Source organism: Pseudophryne corroboree, chromosome 3, assembly GCF_028390025.1.
Source record: "Pseudophryne corroboree isolate aPseCor3 chromosome 3, aPseCor3.hap2, whole genome shotgun sequence".
Classification (NCBI taxonomy): Eukaryota; Metazoa; Chordata; class Amphibia; order Anura; family Myobatrachidae; genus Pseudophryne; species Pseudophryne corroboree.
This window is the reverse complement of record NC_086446.1, coordinates 690912197-690929881: the sequence shown is the minus strand read 5'-3', so window position 1 is coordinate 690929881 and position 17685 is coordinate 690912197. Positions and strand designations below refer to the sequence as shown.

General features: G+C 46.1%; 1 protein-coding gene across 1 annotated transcript in view; it reads right to left on the bottom strand.

Moving 5' to 3' along the window:
* Positions 1 to 17685, bottom strand: part of ADGRA1 (adhesion G protein-coupled receptor A1) — a 1405372-nt gene that overhangs the window by 124012 nt on the left and 1263675 nt on the right. The gene's annotated exons all lie outside the window — the stretch shown is intronic.

Genomic DNA, 17685 nt, shown 5'->3' with positions numbered 1-17685 from the left:
TGCACCCTCAGTAACCGAAGTGTGAAGTGTGCTGAGGAGCAATGGCGCACAGCTGCAGTGCTGTGCGCTACCTTGGTGAAGACAGGATGTCTTCTGCCGCCGATTTTCCGGACCTCTTCTGTCTTCTGGCTCTGTAAGGGGGCCGGCGGCGCGGCTCTGGGACCCATCCTTGGCTGGGCCTGTGATCGTCCCTCTGGAGCTAATGTCCAGTAGCCTAAGAAGCCCAATCCACTCTGCACGCAGGTGAGTTCGCTTCTTCTCCCCTTAGTCCCTCGATGCAGTGAGCCTGTTGCCAGCAGGTCTCACTGAAAATAAAAAACCTAAACTAAAACTTTCACTAAGAAGCTCAGGAGAGCCCCTAGTGTGCACCCTTCTCGTTCGGGCACAGAGATCTAACTGAGGCTTGGAGGAGGGTCATAGGGGGAGGAGCCAGTGCACACCAGATAGTCCTAAAGCTTTCTTTAGATGTGCCCAGTCTCCTGCGGAGCCGCTATTCCCCATGGTCCTTACGGAGTCCCCAGCATCCACTTAGGACGTTAGAGAAAAAAAACATTTTTCCAACCCAAATTCTCCTGCAGATTACTATCCCACATCCCAATTAGCGCACCTTTCCAAGTCAGAGGATTGCCTACACATTCTTCATATGCTTCCTTACTCATGCAGCTATTGGACTTTAGGCAATTGGGGCAATTCCAAGTTGATCGCAGCAGGAATTTTTTTAGCAGTTGGGCAAAACCATGTGCACTGCAGGGGGGGGGGGGGGGGGGGCAGATATAACATTTGCAGAGAGAGTTAGATTTGGGTGGGTTATTTTGTTTCTGTGCAGGGTAAATACTGGCTGCTTTATTTTTACACTGCAATTTAGATTGCAGATTGAATTCACCACACCCAAATCTATCTCTCTCTGCACATGTTATATCTGCCTCCCCTGCAGTGCACATTGGCCCTCATTCCGAGTTGATCGCTCGGTATTTTTCATCGCATCGCAGTGAAATTCCGCTTAGTACGCATGCGCAATATTCGCACTGCGACTGCGCCAAGTAACTTTACTATGAAGAAAGTATTTTTACTCACGGCTTTTTCATCGCTCCGGCGATCGTAATGTGATTGACAGGAAATGGGTGTTACTGGGCGGAAACAGGCCGTTTTATGGGCGTGCGGGAAAAAACGCTACCGTTTCCGGAAAAAACGCAGGAGTGGCCGGGGAAACGGGGGAGTGTCTGGGCGAACGCTGGGTGTGTTTGTGACGTCAAAACAGGAACGACAAGCACTGAACTGATCGCACAGGCAGAGTAAGTCTGAAGCTACTCTGAAACTGCTAAGTAGTTAGTAATCGCAATATTGCGAATACATCGGTCGCAATTTTAAGAAGCTAAGATTCACTCCCAGTAGGCGGCGGCTTAGCGTGTGTAACTCTGCTAAAATCGCCTTGCGAGCGATCAACTCGGAATGAGGGCCATGGTTTTGCCCAACTGCTAACAAAGTTCCTGCTGCGATCAACTCAGAATTATCCCCATTGTTCCTAACACTCCATAGAAACTGCATTGATTTAATCACTGCTTGATATATAGGACAATACTTGCTTCTAATTATTCTTGACCTCTATTTTGCATTTGATATTATCGACCATTCATAAGCAGCATACTCCCCAGACTGTATCTCATCCTATTTATTAAACTGCCCTTTCAGTGTTAGTCTTTCTGTGTGTTTCACCCCCCTTGGCTTCCTAAATCACCTTGAGAACCACAAGCTCCTTTGTGTTTCAGTATCCCCTTTTTGCCATCCCATCTGGATCTCCTCTCACCTCACTGATCTTGTAACTCTCCACCAGTCAGCAATCTTACCTGATATCTTTATTTCCAATGGTATCTGGATGCTAGGTCGACAGGCGTTAGGTCGACATGGTTAAAAGGTCGACATGGGGAAAAGGTAGACATGCCAGTTGTCGACACAGCAAAAAGTTGACATGACTTTGTTTAAAAAATTTTTAAGCTTTTTCATACTTTACAATCCACGTGGACTACGATTAAGAATAGTAACCTGTGCCGAGCGCATCCATAGCGGAGCGAGCCACATTGCCCTGAGCATGGCGAGTGAAGTAAGCCATGCGAGGGGTTCCTGATCACTTTACGGAGTAAACGACACCCCTAAAAAATTAGACCCTCATGTCAACCTTATCCTGTGTTGACTTTTCACGTTTCAACTTTTTGTAATGTCGACCTTGTGCCTGTCAAGCTTTTGGGGTCGACCTAGACACTGTTGACCTTTAACTGTCGACTTAGACAGCCATACTTATTTCCGATGACAACACAATACATCATAATACTGCAGCAACATAATAATACAGTCTTTCTGCTCTGTCATAATCCAGACAAGGGCGCACAATTCAAATAACACTAATCCTAACCTTTCTCCAAACCCTAACCCTCCTCCATGCAGTCTAACCTTAAGCCTCCCTTCCCGCAGCTTATCTCTATCCCAACCTGCACCCTAACCCTATACCTCCTCCTCGCAGCCTAACCCTAACCCTTCCCCCCCTCCACAGCCTAACCGTAAACCTCCCCGGCATACTTACCTTCTGCCTGCCAGGATTCCAGCATCTGCATTCTGGCAGGTGTTGGGATTCCGGCATCGGTCTCCTGACCACCGTCATCCTGTACGTCGATATCCTAACTACGGGCCTGATTCAGGTTAGATCGCAAAATGCGAATGCTATCCAACCGCAAAAATAAAATAAATTATGCCTGGAGGCCGCACAAAATGTGATCGCCTCTGCCTGTCAATCAAGCCGAGGCGTTCGCAGGACAGGCGGGGGTGGCAACACTCCATTTCCAAGGTGGAGACCAGCGCTGCAAGTGTGCAGGTACGGGTGGGTACGGCGTACCCATACGAATTTAGCGGTGGGTACGCCGTACCCACACCGATGGGCCGCTGCTCCTCGTCCCTCCCTCCGTCTGCTGCTCATCGCCGCTCACCACCGCACCGCAGCTCACCACCGCACCGCCGCTCCCCGCCGCTCACCACTGCACCCCGCCGCACCGCCGCTGATATGAGGGGAGGAGAGCGCAGCCTGCGCCTCTCCTGCCCCTCAGTGTCTTTGTTTAATTCAGTGCCGCCCGTGAGCCAATCAGAGCTCACGGACGTGAGCTTTGATTGGCTCACGGATCGGCGCTGAATTGAACTGAGCCACCCGCACCCGCCGGACACTGAGTGGAAGGAGAGGCGCTCTCCTCCCCTCACACAGGACAGCGCACAGCAACAGCGGTGAGCAGCAGGGGTGGGGGCTTTGTGTATACCTGGCACTGGGGGCATGTATACCTGGCACTGGGGGCATATCTGGCACTGGGGGATATCTGGCACTGGGGGCATATCTGGCACTGGGGGGCATATCTGGCAATGGGGGACATGTGTATCTGACACTAGGGGATATCTGGCACTGAGGGCATATCTGGCAATGGGGGACATGTGTATCTGACACTGGGGGATATCTGGCACTGGGGGGACATGTGTATCTGGCACTGGGGGATATCTGGCACTGGGGGCATATCTGGCAATGGGGGGGGACATGTGTATCTGGCACTGGGGGATATCTGGCACTGAGGGCATATCTGGCACTGGGGGGACATGTGTCTCTGGCACTGGGGGCATATCTGGCACTGGGTGCATTTCTGTATCTGGCACTGGGGGGCATGTATATCTGACACAGTGGGGGCATATGTGTATCTGGCACTGTGGGGCAATGTGTATCTGGTACTGTGGGGCAATGTATATCTGGCACTGTGGGGCAATATATATCTGGCACTATTGGGGTGATATGTGTATCTGCCCCTCCCCCCATATGTGTACCACGCCCCCATTTTCATTGGCTACACCCCACGTGGCATTTGGTCACACCCATTTTTGGCGCGCGCGTCTACGGCGCGCGCACACAGTACCTGTAAGACATTTTTTCTACTTGCACCACTGGCGGAGACATAGCGTTGCGGGGGCAGAGGCAGCCAAACAGGGACAGCGTCTTTGAAACGGGGGGGGGGGGGGTTGCGTGGGTGTGATCGCGGCGGCTGCTGCTTGATCAAAGGGGGCAGTGGTCAGCATGCTGAGCGGCCTTGTCCTGCGATGGGCGGCCCCCAGCATGCATACAGAAGGAATCCTTACTGAATTAGGCCCTTCTGTACATCCTATTGGAAATGTGTGTAAACTACAATTGTGATTTTACTTCATTATTCAGAACAGAAACAAATGACATTTATACTGTACGGTATTAAATGAAACAACTACAGTATGCAACATTAGATGGAAATAAATTTAGCAAAATAAACTGTATTCAAAAGGGCCCTATACACTGGCAGATAACAGATACCGATATGAACGTTCTCGTTCATATCGTTCAGTGTGGAGGCACCAACGATGAACGATGCGCGGCCCCGTGCACATTCATCGTTGGTGCGGGGTCGCTTATGCATGCAGGCCAATATGGACAATCTCGTCCATATTAGCATGCACTGCTATGGAGCCGAGTGACTTTCTTCACTCACCCCGTCCCCTCCCCCCCATCGCCGGGTCGCCCGTCCACCGTATCTGCCGTCAGGCAGCGCGGCGGCGGGTCGTGTGATGTGTAGGGCCCATAAGTTGCAATAGTGGAGCTGACAGGTCATGCCAAATATAACCTTGTTTGTAAAATAAAAAAAGAAAGAGAAAAGGGCCATGGAAACGCCAGCATTGGTTACAACAATATAAAGAGGACGACTTTGTCTTGTGTTCTAGGACATCTATAAAACAACTGTGTTACTGTATTTAAGATATTTAGGACATGTACAAAACTGGCACAAAGATAAAAGGTGTTATGTATTTTCTGTATTTTTTTTGTTTTGTAAATTACACTAGACCCAGGTCCAATTGTTTCCAGTAAGCTAAATAGATACTAAAAGCACTAGTATGAGAGTATGGTAATGCAGTGTGATGTTCTTTTACAGCTTATTGCCACACGCATTTTAAGTGGTAAATGTACTTTTTCCCTTTTTTTCCCATGTTTCCTCATTGGGTGTGGACCAATAGATCTACATGGAAAAGATATACAGTCAACAGGTCGACTCCAAATAGTCGACATGCAAAAGGCTGACAGTGTCAAAATGTCGACATGGAAAAGGTTGACAGTAGAAAATTGTCAACAGGGTCAATAGGTCGACATGGAAATAATTAATTCAGAAAGGTTGACAAGTTCTTTTTAACGTTTTTCTGGTGTCATGTTCAATATTTAACCACATATGACCCCAAAGAGTGTACCGCTTTACTCGCTACGCTTCGGGCAAGGTACCTCACTCTGTCACCACTGCACAGGTTACTATTCCCAACTGTAGTCGTGTCGTGTAGACCATTGTTGAAGGGGCAGATTAGATGGTCCAAGTGGTACTTATCTGCCGCCAAATTTTGTTTCTACGTCATGTTGACCTTTTGAACCTGTCGACCTTAAGCACTGTCTATCTATTACCTGTCGACCTTGTGCATGTAAACCATATGGGGTTAACCTAATTACTGTCGATCTATAATCCGGAACCCGTCCTCATTCACCTAGCACTTTTTGTGCCACACGGTACAAGATGATTAGATGTTCCCCCCATGGGTATCACTTCCACAAGCTTCCAGTACTAGAATGTGGGGACTTGTGGACATAACAAGTGGGCGAGTTGGAAGCCATTGTTAATCTGTAAAGTGATCTAGCACCATATTGTTTTTCCTATTAAACTATTTTAACAGCTTGCATAATTATCTGTAAGACCTACGGCATACAGTATCTTTATTTAGCAGACTTCAGCTGAGGAATAACAAACCCGCCACAGCTTAAGCATTACATTACGCATTTCACATTTTCAATTCTTTTAAACATGTTTTTGGAAATTAATAGCTTGTAGTTTTCAGAGGTTATAAGCATAAAGTAAAAGACAAGCTAAACACAAATTACAAATTATGTGTGAAACTTACTAATTAACTTAATAGATACAATATTACTGAAGGGTGATTGCGATTTTCCACATGACATGGTCATTTTGTATTTGCAATTAATTACATGTGTTTATGTTTCGGAGTTTACTTTAGTCAAAGAGGAAATTTGCGTAAGATGATTAATGTGATATTTGCCTTCTTGGCATTGGGCTGATTCAGTAACTACTGTACATTTAGCTTGTGAATCTATTTCTACATTGCATTAAGGTATTTCAAACCTACTAACAATAGAAATGGAGGTATTTCCCCTTAGCAACGAACCAGATTCTAGTTATCATTTATCTTGTACATGGTACAACATTTGAACTAGACTCTGATTGGTTGCTATCCCCCTTAACCCTTTACACGGTTGGCTTGTTCGGGTCCTTCTCTGGGACTCTGTGAATTGTTCAATTCAGTAGAGTCCCAGTACTTTCTTTAGATGTTCAGTATCTGGAAACATTTACTTTATTTAGCCCCACTAATTTCTCTTTCACACCGAGACCCCAGGTTATTACCGGGACAAGCCAGCGTGACCCAGGTCCTGGCTTGGTGTGAAAGGGTCAACCTGGGTAGTGCATCCTGGATCCCTTACAAGCGATGGCTGCAGTGTGAAAGGCATGACCCAGGTCACACCTAAAAGTCTGCCGATTGGTGGGCTTGGGAGCAATTAGAGATAACATCAGTTCCAAGTGTCCCATGTGAACAGCAACGATCCGGGAATAACCCAGACCCCAGCAGCAGTGTGAAAGGCAGGGCCATAACTAGGTGTGTGAGTAGGGGGCACATAGCGCTGCAGTGTAGGGGGTGCTGTTGGCGGCATTTGAAAATTATCGATTTTAATTACTTTCACTTGCAGCTTCCCCCCTTTTTGAAGCCCAGCATACTCTGACCACCGCTGTCTCCTACCCTGACCCCTTCTGTCGCTAAAACCTACACAGCATTCATGAACTCATTTGAGATTTCTTTGTTATTCAGTCACACTGTCCTTTATTACATTTCAAGATGCTGACATACCCGGGATTCGGACCCATTGCCTGTGGCATTGCAGTAAGACAATCTATTCACTGAGCTATCTGCCCCTGCATAGAAAGGTAGATAATTCTAAGCTAGAGAATTCTAACTATTTGTAGCTCACCATGTACTTTGTGAAAAAATGATCAGCATTGCAGCCGAGCAGATCTATGTAGTGACTGGCAGCAAGACATTGGATGTGTGGTGACACACTACATAGATCTGCTCAACTACAATGCTGATTATTTTACAAAGTACCAGTAGCTTCATATAGTGTTTATAGTTTGTATGCAGGATCAAGTAGCTCAATGAGTAGAGTGTTTAATTAGAAGTCAACAGGTTATAGGTTTGAATCCTGGGTATGGCAGCATATTGAAAAGTGTTAATCATTAGTTTAGTGCATGAATGTGCTATAAAGAGGCGTTGTGTCCAAATCCTTTTTCTAGCATGGGCTTTCTCTGGGATCAATCTTGTCATGCCCCTTCCCCACGAGGCATGCGCCTTATGTCCCTATTACAAAAAATGGGGGGGGGGGGGGAGGGGGCGGGAGGGTACCAATTCTATCTATGGCACAGGGCACCAAAAAGTCTAGTTACGGCTCTGGTGCAAGGGTTTGTACATCCAAAGCCCTGGCCCAGACCCGGGTGGGGCTTAACTAGATTAGGCAGCTTGATTCGTAGGACGGGGACCCGTATAGTTGTACTGATGTAAAGGAAGGAGTGGTTTAAAAAAAAAAAAAAAGATTAGGACAATTTCCATTAAGAATTGAAATCAGACTTCCGGTTCCGGCGTTGCATAGAGTGACACGCAGCTCGTGTAGCTCCGGTGCCTGCCGCCACTAACAACCCCATACCGCCCGTTCTGGGTGTCCATTGAGCGGCCTGCCATACCCGCTCACCCCCTGCAGCTCCGGCCACCCTGTATGGACCGTTTTCTGGCCCAAGTGATGCAGGGAAAGAACTCCCGCGCCAGATCTGAGGTCCGCGGCTCAGCTTCTAAAATGGCCGCCGCGGTCTCCATAGATGCCGGAGCCCGCTCAGCGGCTGCACCCGCTGCTCCTGCAGCCCTTCCCCCCTCCAGCTCTCCTGCCCTGGTGGGCTCCACGGCTGCGGGGACCCCATCGCCCTTAGATGTACATGGGCACCCGTTATCCTATGCTGACATTGTCAGGGCGGTAAAAGAAACTGTCCAGCCTTTATTCCAGGAACAAACACAGTTGCATGCTGCTGCATTACAGCAGGCTGTCCTGGATATCAAAAGCCAATACAAACAGCTGTCTAAACGTGTTTTGCAAGTGGAACATACTGCTGGTGAGAATTTCCAACAAATCGCCGAACTTTCTGATATCTCTGCTAAACTGCAGAAATCTGAAAACCTGGTATGGTCAAAGATCGACGACCTGGAAAATATGTTGCGTCACAATAACCTTCGGCTTATCGGGCTTCCAGAGTCGGTTAAGGGACAGGCTCTTTATCATTTCCTCCGACATACTCTTCCTGATCTTCTTGGAATACCAGATGTCTGCTCGGACCTAGTGGTGGAACGTGCACATAGAACGGGCCCCACCCGGCCCTCCTCCACTTCAACACAACCGCGTGCTGTACTGTTCCGGTGTCTCAACTTTCTCCATAAAGAGGCTCTCTGGTCGGCTTCCCGTCGTGTTCGGGATCTTGTTTGGGAAGATGCCAAATTGTTACTCTTCCAGGATTTTTCTCCGGAGCTCACCAGACTCCGCAAGGCATTCTCACCTGTATGCTCTAAATTGGTCCAGGAGAGCCGAAAATTCGCACTGCTCTACCCTGCGCGCCTGAGGATCTTTGACGGCACATCCTTTAAGGACTTTCATACCCCGGAGGATGCTGCTGCTTATCTTTCGGAAGCCGCCACCTCTGACCCATCGCTGAAATAGCTGTGCTCTCCTGAATCTGATCTAGAACTCTCCACTCCCCTTGTTGCTCTGTTGCCGCATATTTTTCTTTCCGTAAACTTGTGGACTATGTGATCCTCTGTTGGTCTATTTGGACTTGTTCACCACATCCACGCTGGTCCTATAGGTGATGTATATGTACCTCTGGAGTAACATAAGTGCATTCTCTGTTATGCGTTCCCATGTATACATGTTTGTTCTTGTGAAGTTATATGTCCATGCTACCTGTTTTGTGTTCAACCTCCACCTGTTTGATATTATCTTGGCCCTCACCTCCATGCCCCCATCTCCCCCTCCCTTCTCCTCCCATCCCCTCCCCTCCTCATCCCCTATGCTGCTCGATCTAGTGGTATTGGCTAGGAGCAATGTCCTCCTCGCTATATACGGTTACTGCCCCAGTTGACGTACCGTGAAGTCACATTCTCATTGTTATTGCGGGACCCCCCGGTGGGTCTTGTTTCTTTCTCTCGTTTCTATGTCTATATTGCCTTTTTGTCTACCCCTTCCCTCCCTCCCTCCTGTGTCTCTCTCTCCTCTCCATTACCTGTGGGATTGTAGGATGTTTTCATTTGTGATTGCCCCCAGTCATATGTCTTATGTCTGCCATTAAAGTGGGTACGTGGAACGTGGGGGGTATTCACTCTCCCATCAAACGGAAGAAAATACTGCTTTATTTAAATAAAATGCATATGGATCTAATGTTTTTGCAGGAAACGCACCTTCTTTCCCCGGAAGCCCAAAAGCTGGGTGTCCTCGGTTGGCAGGTGCTTTCTGATGCTCCTCACTCCTCTAAGGCGAGGGGTGTACTTATCCTTGCTAAACGCAACCTGCATATAGAGGTTCTCACCTCTCTGTGTGATCCTGCTGGTAGATTCCTTATTCTTGAGATTTTACTTCATCACACCAAATATGTTTTATGTACTGTTTATGCCCCAAATTCTTCTTCGAAGGTATTTTTCAAGAGTCTCATTACTAAATTGTGCCTATTTATGTCTCTCCCAATGATTGTGGGCGGAGACTTCAATGTTGTGGTCTCCGCTTATATGGACTCAAATTCCTCCGCTCGTGCACGCCCTCCCCCTGCTCTAGGTGTCCCCTTCTTTGCTCAGCAATTACATCTGACTGATACTTGGAGATTCCTTCACCCTACTGATAGGGAGTACTCGTGTCTCTTGGCTGCCCATGGCACCTTGTCCAGAATTGATTTTTTTATTGCTGTCGGATTCTCTGATCCCTCAAAGTAGTGAGGCTCAGATGGAAACGATATCCCTTTCTGATCATGCCTTGGTCTGAGTTTGCTTAACTACTTAGATCGCGGCTCTTTTAAGTGTTGGCGTTTCCCGACTCCCTTCACCTCCTCATTGCAGTTTCGGAATAGGTTGGAGGCATTTTGGGAGGAGTTCAGACTGGATAATGCAAGCACTTTTGAGACTGATCCTTTACTGTTTTGGCAGACCTCCAAGGCAGTTCTCCGGGGTAGGCTTTGGAATATGTTTCCTCGAAAAAGAAGCAGTTTCTTTCTGAATTTAAAACATCTCATCGATGCTTAACGGATGCTTACCAACAATTTAAACAGTCTCCCTCTCCTGCCTCTAAGAAAACATCCTTAGAATGTAAATCCCAATTTAACACTGTATTAGCAGCACTAGTGGGAGATCGTCATACCTTTCACAAAAACCACAGTTTTTACAGATTTGGCAATAAAACAGGCCGTCTCCTTTCTAATCTTCTGCGGGGATCTGTGCCTTCCTCGGTGATCCAATCGCTTAAACGCGGTGATGGCTCGTTGGCTACTAAGTCTGTAGACATGGCGCAACTCCTCTCAGAATTTTACACGGACATTTATGCCTATTCCCCTGTTGATGTCCCCACTAAAACTTCTTTCTGGCATTCTGTCTCCCTACCACAAATCCCGCCTTCGGTTGCTGAGGGCTTCTGCTCCCCAATTACTGCTCGGGAGGTGGAGGCTGCTATCAAACATTTAAAACCCTTAACAGCCCCTGGACCTGATGGGTTCTCTGGCGAATTCTATAAAATGCTCCAGCCTAAACTGCTGGATATTTTGGTTCTGGTGTTTAATGCAATTCTAACCTCTCACTTCCTCCCTTTATACTTTAATGATGCTCTGGTCCGTCTTCTTCCCAAGCCCGGGAGAGATCCCCATCTCCCCGGCTCCTACCGCCCCATTTCTCTCCTCAATGCTGACTATGGCCCTCATTCCGAGTTGATCGCTCGTTATTTTTCATCGCATCGCAGTGAAATTTCGCTTAGTGCGCATGCGCAATAGTCGCACTGCGACTGCGCCAATTAACTTTGCTATGAAGATAGGATTTTTACTCACGCCATTTTCATCGCTCCGGCGATCGTAGTGTGATTGACAGGAAATGGGTGTTACTGGGCGGAAACACGGCGTTTTAGGGGCGTGTGGCTGAAAACGCTACCGTTTCCGGAAAAAACACAGAAGTGGCCGGAGAAACGGGGGAGTGTCTGAGCGAACGCTGGGTGTGTTTGTGACGTCAATCCAGGAACGACAAGCACTGAACTGATCGCACAGGCAGAGTAAGTGTGGAGCTACTCTAAAACTGCTAAGTAGTTTGTGATCGCAATAATGCGAATACATCGGTCGCAATTTTAGGATGCTAAGATACACTCCCAGTAGGCGTAGGCTTAGCGTGTGTAACTCTGCTAAATTCGCCTTGCGACCGATCAACTCGGAATGAGGGCCTATAAACTTTTTACAAAAATTATTGCTGACAGATTAAAGGGAGTGCTTCCCTCAATTATTCATCCGGATCAAACCAGTTTCATCTCGGGTAGGCATTCCACTAATAATATCCGTAAAGTTCTTGCAGCGGCTAGCTGGTTGCACTTCAGCGGAGACCCAGACCCCCAATACGTCCTTTCATTGGACGCGGAGAAGGCGTTTGACCTTGTTACTTGGGATCACCTGCATACCACGCTGGAGAAGTTTGGGTTTCCGCTGGACCTGATCAACATGGTCCGAAATTTATATTCCCCCTCCTCTTCCCATATTATGTGTAATGGCTACTTATCTGCACCCATTCCCCTTCACAGGGGCACCAGACAGGGCTGCCCCCTCTCCCCACTCTTATTTGCCATCGCCATAGAGCCCTTGGCTATTAAGTTGCGTCACCTTCCCGGATACTCTGGAGTTCTGGTCCGTGACCATGAGCTTCGTGTGAGTTTATTCGCGGATGATATGCTCCTCTTTATTTCAAATCCTGAAACCTCTATCCCACCAATTATGCAAGTCATTACTGAGTTTGGTACCTTTGCAGGGTATCGTGTTAATGCTTCCAAGTCTGAACTCTTCCCCCTCACTCCGGCTGCTTGTACGCACACCTCCTCACCTGTCCTTACTCAATTCCAGATGAATACTACGAAACTTAAATATTTGGGTATATATTTTCCAGTAAATATCTCAGATTTATATTCGGCCAACTATACAGAGGTTTTTAACAGGGTGTCACAGTTGCTGTCCACCTGGGCCTCTCTACCTGTCTCTTTATTAGGGAGAGTAGCCATCCTGAAGAGCATTGTGTTTCCTAAAATCTCGTATCTCCTCCAGATGATCCCTATCCAGCCCCTAGCAAAGATTTATTGTTATATGATAAACTGTTTTCTAAATTCCTTTGGAACCATAAGAGATCTCAGATCTCCCTTCCTAAGCTTAAGCTTCCTCGCGCTAAGGGTGGGCTGGCTGTCCCTGACCTCTTGGCATTCTTCCGGGCTGTGAATTTTAGATATATCTCGGATTGGCTATTAGGCACCTCCTCATATGTTAATTATGGTTCCGGTATGAATGGTCGACCATGTTATGGTCGACAGTCATTAGGTCGACCACTATTGGTCGACATTGACACGGTCAACATGGACACATGGTTGACACATGAAAATGGTCGACACATGAAAGGTCGACACATGAAAAGGTCAACATGAGTTTTTTAACTTTTTTTGGTTTCATTTTTTGCGTAAAGTGACTGGGAACCCCAATTAGTGCACCGCTTCGCTCGCCATGCTTCGGGCATGGTGCCTTCGCTTCGCTCGGCACAGATTACCGTTCCAATCGTAGTCCACGTGGATCGTTAAGTATGGAAAAGTTCCCCAAAAGAAAAAAAAAGGTAAAAAAACTCATGTCGACCTTTTCATGTGTCGACATTTCATGTGTCGACCATTTTCATGTGTCGGCCATGTGTCCATGTCGACCATGTCAATGTCGACCAATAGTGGTCGACCTAATGACTGTCGACCATAACATTGTCGACCATGTGAACGGATACCGTTAATTATGATGTAGAGCAAGATCTTGTGTATCCCTATGATCTCAGAGCGTTGCTACACACCCCAAAACCCCTCCTCCCATCTCTGGCGCGTTCTAATATTCTATTTTGGGATACTTACCGCTCTTGGGGAGCCATATACAAAGCTCTACACCGAAACCCAGAATATTCCCCTTTTATTCCTTTTTGCGGAAACCCCTGTTTCACTCCACCTTTTGACAATACCAAATTCCTTGCGTGGAAGTCTAGGGGCATTGCCCTTATTCGTGACGTATTTGACCCGGGTGGACTTCTGCTGTCATTTGCGGAATTAGCCGAGAGACACGGTGTGCCCTCATCTGATTTCTTTATGTTTCTCCAAGTTCGTCATTTTGTACAATCTCTCCCCATCCCTCCTGTGCACGAGCGGAGGATGGACCCTCTGTCCCCCTTATTGGTCACGTTATCGACTCTTTCATACAAAGTCAGCTGGTTGTACCAGGATTTGTTACCTAGCAAGCCTAATGTTCTCTGGCCCCCTATGTTATCTAAATGGTCAAGTGAGTGGTCCCTGGGATCCGGAGGTGAACTGCTTCCTTTACCCCCTCCCCTCTATCCTGAAAGCCCTGCATTCTGCTCAGCTTCAGGAAATCCACTTTAAATTCTTACATCGGGCTTATATTGCCCCAGAACAGCATAAATATATGGTCTCTACAGACTCTGGACACTGTCTCAAGTGTAAAGCACCGAATGCCCTTTTTATGCACAATTTCTGGCACTGTGCAAAGATTAAAAGGTTCTGGAATAAGATACTGTGGTATGTAAGATCTACTTTTCAGATTGTGCTCCCTCTGGACCCAGCAGCGCTCCTTGGCCTTAACACTACAGCCTGGTGTTTACCCCCCTCTCAAGCTCATTATGTCCCGTTTCTGTACGTTTTGCTGACTTTTGGAAAGAAATTAATTTTAAATCATTGGATATATAGAACTTCTCCCTCTCTTGCTAACCTCAAGTCCCTTCTTACTACTACGTTATATTTTGAGCGTCAATCTACTCTCCCAGACCTTGACTGTAATGCTCTGCGTTTCTACAAGTAGTGGGGACCGTATATTGACTCTCTGCCATCTCCCCAACAACTCCACGTTCTAAAAATATTTGACTCCCTTAGTTGGGATTCTTATCGCAAATTATGTATTTCTATTGGTGATAATCCCCTTCTGGCCCCTAGGTGACACTCGTTCCCTTCCCATTGGCATGGAGCGGGATGGTCCCTTCGCTACTTATGTGTGTGCCGTGCTTCACAGGTTTTAGCATCTGCAACCCCCCCCCCCCTCCTCCTCCCTATTAATTCATATCCATGTCTCTGTTGTTCTGCTCTTTTTCTTTCTTTCTCTGTTGCTGTATTATTAATTTTGTTAGTATGTATTAGTGTGCAGATTTTATACTGTATATTGCACTTTGGGTCTGGACTTTTGACAATATGTACTACTGTTGGTGTGAAGCTGCATTGACACGGCTTCCCACGCTGTTTAAATTTACCCACGGCGTCAGTGGTGGTTCTCAATGCTTAGTCTTACCCTCTGTTGCCTACCTGTACCAGACATATATTTCATCTGCACTTTATATTGTACTGTACTACATTGTTTTTCTAGGTTTTTTGTGGGGAAAAAACCAATAAATATATAAAAAAAAAAAAAAAAAAGAATTGAAATCTAACTGTATTCAGAATACAATATAAAAGCCTCTTAGACATGTTTCAATAAAGGGTCAGCATTCACTTTATTAGCTTTTAATCACACTGACATATGAATGTAAACAACACTGAAATTACTGGAAATTTGACAACAGGAGTATTATAACTAGAGATGTGCAGGTTCGGATTTACTTGGTTCTTAATGCCAGAATTAACGCGAGTTTGGATTTATCCAGATCTTTCTTATTGGCTGACCAAAACACATGACATCCGAGAGCCAATAAGATGCCGTTTTGAGATCCAGGTAAATCCAAGTAAATCTGGGAAAATCTGAACCCGCTCATCTCTAATTATAACATTACAGGGTGTGTCCGCACTGTAGTCAGACTGCCATTTTTTTAACATTTCAATATTTACCTCATTACCCCTATGTTTGGTGGCATTTGTTTATATTACTGTACCCTAAACCCTAAGGGGTCTATTTACTAAGCTTTGGATGGAGATAAAATGGACGGAGATAAAGTACCAGCCAATCAGCTCCTAACTGTCATATTTCAAACCAAGCCTGTGGCACGGCAGTTAGGAGCTGATTGTCTGGTACTTTATCTCCATCCACTGTATCTCCGTTCAAAGCTTAGTAAATTAGTTTTAAAAGTGTACAAAGTCATAGATGAAGCACAAGGGAACTGACAACAAGCTGCAGCTGCTGCACCGTAGCACTTCGTATACGGGTTTCATAAACTATGTATGTGTAGATTCTGGGGCAACGGGCTTAATTTCCTTTGCTTACGGTATTTAAAAGAGTCATTTGATTAAAAATAAACAGAATCACCTGTATGTTAATACAGCAATGGCATTAAAACGTCCTTTTTTAATGAATCTACAAAACATGTACAATAATCCAGAAGAATTATAACATTCAGAACAAGCCTCATATTTCTCTTTCCTCACTCACTGCTACCTGGGCCTGTATCACTTCACCTTTTGTCTGTTCTTCTGCTGTATTTTAAACACCTGTAATCCCCTCTCTATATCCCACTCTCTCTGTTCTTATAAATGGCACCGTGCAGGATACAGCATAAAGCAACCTCTAAGCATACTGCATTTTATGACGTTAGTAAACCAAGATTTTCACGCCGATATTCTCTTTATTCTCTGCGTGAGAGATGTTGGGATTTTTTTCCACACTGCAATGAGGAAAGCAGTCTCCATGGCTACAGAGATAAATTGCTCTTGATGCACAAGAAAAGCTCAAGCCTATGACCTTTGAAGTGGGACGTCCCTTCTGGCGGTTATGGCAACATGCTAGAGGGAAGAACTATTAAATAATTTTCTCCGTAAACAAACTTGTTCCGTCAGTCAACACATCCCTCTACTAGAAAGCATGACTATACATACTGAAACTCAACACCGTTTTCCTTTGAATGCTTTAGCTTATTCTAGTTATTTTCAGCACCAAAATGAAACACTGTTCATACTGGAAAGTTATCCCAAAACAATTAAATGCATAGAGCCGCCATATTCTGTAGAGTTGTCAGTGGGGTTGTAAACACGAAGCTGAAGGCTAAACTTTGACATAGCATATAGCGATGATCGGGAGGGAACCGATTGTGATACATTAGACTTACCCTAGCTTATATTTTACCCAAGGTTTTTAGATTTGTTATTAATGTAGGTGTGTCTCCTTCTCTACATCGGCTGTTTGCTTTGTCTATCTGAAAGAGGAGAGCTAAGGTGTATCTAAAAATGAAAGGGGAGATTTGCTAAAAATTGGAGAGAGACAAAGTAGAGAAGTTGCCATAGTAACCAATCAGCTTCTGACGTCTTTCTAGCACAGCCTGTAAAATGACAGAGAATGATAGGTTGCCATGGGGAACTTCTCCCCTTTATCTCTCGCCAAGGCTTGAGAAATCCCCCCTTAAGGATTTGTACATGGTCGAAAAGCTTTGCTTATCGAATTAACATATTGTCTTAAACCGAGACATGAACACATGATGCAATGCCAAAGAACAGATGCATTTTAATTAGAGACATGCTGTTCGGTTTTCCTGAAGTATGAGCACACCCTAACTTGGGGTTTCCGAGTCAAATTGAGTCACATTCGGAATCACTTTCGGGTTCCGAGTGGAACTGTGTCCTAGTGGGAGGCAGTCAATTGACCGCCGACGCAAGCATCCCGACACTAGCTGAAATACCGGCAGTTGGAGTCCTGACCGCCGGCTGGTTTCCCCTCTTGGGTGGTGGTCCACGCCACCACCTGGAGGGGAATAGAAACCTGTGGCGACCAAAGGTCACCACCGGGCCCGAAGCATGACGAGTGCAGCAAGCCCTCGAGGGGACGCGCTGCACTCATCACCGGGATCCCGGCTGTCGGGCTCCTGACCACCGGGATCCCGTCCGCCGGGATCTCGTACTGATCCCGTCCTAGCTCGGGTCTGTTGTCAGTTCGGAACTCGGATTTAAACACTGAACTCGGGTTTTGGATTGCATGTAAACTGGTCCACATGACATGATTTTAGCTGTTTTATTGATTTATACTAATTTGTTAAAATACATTTTTATCGATTTTAAAGGAATCCAAAACCGAACCTAAAATCGAATCCAAACCAAAACACTTTAGGGTGGTTTTGACAAAACCAAAATTCGATGATGAATTAGAACCTTAACCAAAACACGGGGGTCCACACACATCTCTAGTTTTAATGACAATATAGGAGATGTCTACCAATGTGAATTGGGGATTTACCGGGAAGAGGCAAGGAAGTCAGGTTTTACCTATAAAACTCATGCAA